Source organism: Sapajus apella, unplaced genomic scaffold, assembly GCF_009761245.1.
Source record: "Sapajus apella isolate SASKATOON/1434 unplaced genomic scaffold, GSC_monkey_1.0 scaffold77, whole genome shotgun sequence".
Classification (NCBI taxonomy): domain Eukaryota; kingdom Metazoa; phylum Chordata; class Mammalia; order Primates; family Cebidae; genus Sapajus; species Sapajus apella.
In genome coordinates this window covers 2414428-2418172 of record NW_022437017.1, presented here as the reverse complement: position 1 = coordinate 2418172, position 3745 = coordinate 2414428, and positions in this window count along the sequence as shown.

The window sequence follows — 3745 nt, the reverse complement described above, 5'->3', positions numbered from 1 at the left end:
CAGGAAGGCTAATGGGCATTTTACTTCTGCCTCAGACCGTCACACTTTGTCTGCAGAACAAAGCCCAGAGTCCTTGGTCAATGAAAATGTAAATATCCTCACACTTCACCTAGTAGTTCTTTTTTAGGCTGTAATCATTATGTGGTAAAGAAAAGAACCTAACTTCTTAAAATCTGCTATTTTTGGATATAGAATGAAATTTTGGTTTTCAGTTCTTTCTTTCCTTAATGTCTAAATCTAATGTTAGTGATTAATCCCTAGTGCTTTAAGCGTCTTTCATTTATAGGCAGTTATTTATGGAGCTGGTGTCTGTGAGAGGCACAAACTGCCAGGAGGGGTTTAGATTTCCTTTAATCAGGATTGTGAGTTCTGAGTGGCTCTATGGAATAACTTTAACGATTCTCTGGCCAGGCATGGTGGCTAATGCCTGTAATCCTAGCAGTTTAGGAGGCTGAGACAGGCGGATTGCTTGAGGTCAGGAGTTCGAGACCAGTCTGGCCAACATGGTGAAACCTCGTCTCTGCTAAAACTATAAAAATTAGCTGGGCGTGGTGGCGAGTACCTGTAATCCCAGCTACTTGGGAGGCTGAGGCAGGAGAATGACTTGAACCTGGGAGGCAGATATTGCTCCAGCCTAGATGATGAGCAAAACTCAGTCTCAACAATAATTTTTAAAATAATGATTCTCTTAACCATTCTTAAATCCTTCTGTCTAGGTAAGAGTTTTATTCATGGGAGTGTCTGGAAAAGGGACAAAGAGAGGCTATTGAGACTTTTTTTAAAAAGTCTGAATTTTGGAATGTCTGAATACAGTAGTAACAGCTCCAAAGCCATTTAAAATCCACCTTTTCCTCTACCACCGGATTGAGATTTTCAGTTTTAATTCCAGGGTTCAGATTGTACAGATCTGAATCAAACCCTGTTGGTCCTAAACAGGATCTCCTTTCTTGGCGGATAATTTGAAGCGCTGACAGAAACACTCAGTTTTTGTTTAAATACTTGGACTTAATCGTTTAAACTGGAGACTGGACCAAAGTATCCCTGTTCTCGGGGGTCTTTCTTTGCTCAGGAAGAGGGGAGGGGGCAATTAGACCCCTTTTCCTCCCACGCCCGCACAGTCCCGTTTTCCTCTGGGGACGCTTGCTTTTTCCCTTAGGGAAGACCTTACGGACTAAAAGACCTGGCTGGGCTCAAGTTCCTGCAGACTCTTTTACTTAGCTTTGAGACCTCAGCAAGTTACTTGGCTTGTGCATTTATTTTCTCTGAGTGAATAAAGAGTCCCGCCTTCGCCCAAAGGGAGCAGGACTGCCTGCCACGCCCCGTCCTGAAGGACCGCCCAGCCCCGCTCCGCCCCGAAGTGCTCAGGGCGAATGCGCCAAAGGCTAGAGCTCCGGAGCCCGCCCCTCACAACCCGTGAGCGGAAGCGGAAGTGCGTGTCCGGGCCGGACTGTCTCCCGGAGCTGCTCTGTACAGCTGAGCAAGGCTTTAGCGTTGGTGGTTGTCGCGGCGTGTCAGGCCCAGGTGCGCCCCGCTAGTCGGGCCGGAGGAGTCGGGAGGGAAGGGGTCCAGGGCGCAGTGCTCCATACCTCACCTGCCGCTTCCGGCCCGAGCCTCCGGCTGACGCAGCGTTTCTTCCCAGAGCACCGGGCCGCGGCTCCTCCCGGCACTGCCCATCTCGTGGCGGCCATTCCAGGCGGTGGTCCCCGGGAGGAGGCGAGTGGGTTCATGTGGTCAGGGCGCGTCGGCGGGGCCTTTCTCCACCTTCTGTACCCTCCTCTTTAAACGTCTTCCCCACTTGAGACTTTTTTTCTCAAGAAAATGCCGTCGTGTGCCTCACTTTCCACTGTCAGAAGGCATGTCTTGGGATGTGCGGTATCGATTCGCGGAGATCGCCCCCCCCCGCCCTTTTTTTTTTCTTGTTTTGTGGATGCACCCTAGTGCCTGATAGGCATTTGAGTTCCCATCTGAGTGGGCTTGTGCGTGTTGCCTTAGGTCTTCAATGTCTGTTTTTAGAAGTCAGATTGTTGGGTCAAAGGACAAATGAACGTGTGATTCCTAGATATGGCCAGATCCCCCTCCATGGGACTTGTGCTTTTTTGAGCCTTCAGGGTGTATGTTTTGTATGCAGCAAGCTGCAGATCCTAGTTTTCAGTTTACCTGTAGTTTCTTTTGGTTGTTTACATATTGACATCATCTAGGAATAAGTTTATTCTTCCTTTATGATCCTATTATGATCCCCTGCCTGACCCGCAAATTTACTGCCCTGCCTATGACCTCCAAAACATTAGAAAAAGCAATCCTGGTTGCCTTCCAGATCTCAGAATGAAAGCTTTCAGTTTGTCACTATTTACGTTTGCTGTACGTTTTTGATAAAGGACATTCCCTTCTATAACAGCTTTATTGACGTAATGTATTTCATCGCGTTTAAAATGTATAAATCAGTGGTTTTTAGTATATTCAGAGTTGTGCAACCATCACTACAATCTAACTCTAGAACATTATCATTGCCCCAAAGGGAACCCCATACTCATCAGCAGTTACTCCCCCATTCCACTCTATTTCCTGACAACCACTAAGAGACTTTGTGTTTGTGGATGTGCCTATTCTGGACATTTCGTATAAGTGGATTCATGAAATGGGAATCATGAACCATGTAGTCCTTAGCGACTGACTGCGTTCAGTTAGCATAATGATTTCAAGGTTAATTCGTAGCATGCATTGCTACTTTGTTCCTTTTTTGAGACAGGGTCTTGCTCTGTCACCCAGGCTGGTGTGCAGTGGTGCCCTCAGCCTCCCAACTAGGTAGGACCACAGGTGTGGGTCACAAAGTCCGCCTAATTTTTTTAACTTTTGGTAGAGATGGGGTCTCATTTTGTTACCAGGCTGGTATGAACTCCTGGGTTCATGTGTTCCATCTACTACCGCCTCCTAAATTGCTGAGGATTACAGGCATGAGCCACTGTGCCTGGCCCTTCATTCTTTTTTATTATCAAATGAAACTCCATTGTTTGGATATACCACATTTTCATTTATCCTCTCATCAGTCGACGGACTTTCGAGTTGTTTCTGCTTTTTGGCTACTATGGATAATGTTGCTGTATTTCTCTTGGGTATATACCTAGGAATGGAATGGCTTGTTTATGAGACGAACTTTTATGTTTGATCTTCTGGTAAAATGCTAGGCTGTTTTCCAAAGTGGGAGTACCACTTTACTTCCCTCAACAAAAAACAAGAGAAGTTCTCCACGTCCTCACCAACTTTTGTCTTCTTTAATTACATTCATCTTAGGGTGTGAAGTGGTATCTTATTGTGGTTTTGATTTGCATTTACCTGGTGTCTAACGATGCTCAGCATCTTGATATGTGCAGTTGAACTTTGTATCTTCTTTAGATCATTTTCCCATCTTTGAATTGTGTTTTAAAAATTGAGCTGGCTTTGGCCAGGCGCGGTGGCTCACGTCTGTAATCCCAGCACTTTGGGAGGCTGAGGCGGGTGGATCACGAGGTCAAGAGATCGAGACCATCCTGGCCAACACAGTGAAACCCCGTCTCTACTAAAATATAAAAATTAGCTGGGCATGGTGGCGCACGTCTGTAGTCCCACCTACTCGGGAGGCTGAGGCAGGAGAATTGCTTGAACCCGGGAGGCGGAGGTTGCAGTGAACCGAGATTGCGCCACTGTACTCCAGCCTGGCACCTGGCGACAGAGCGAGACTCTGTCTCAAAAAAAAAAAAAGAAAAGAAAA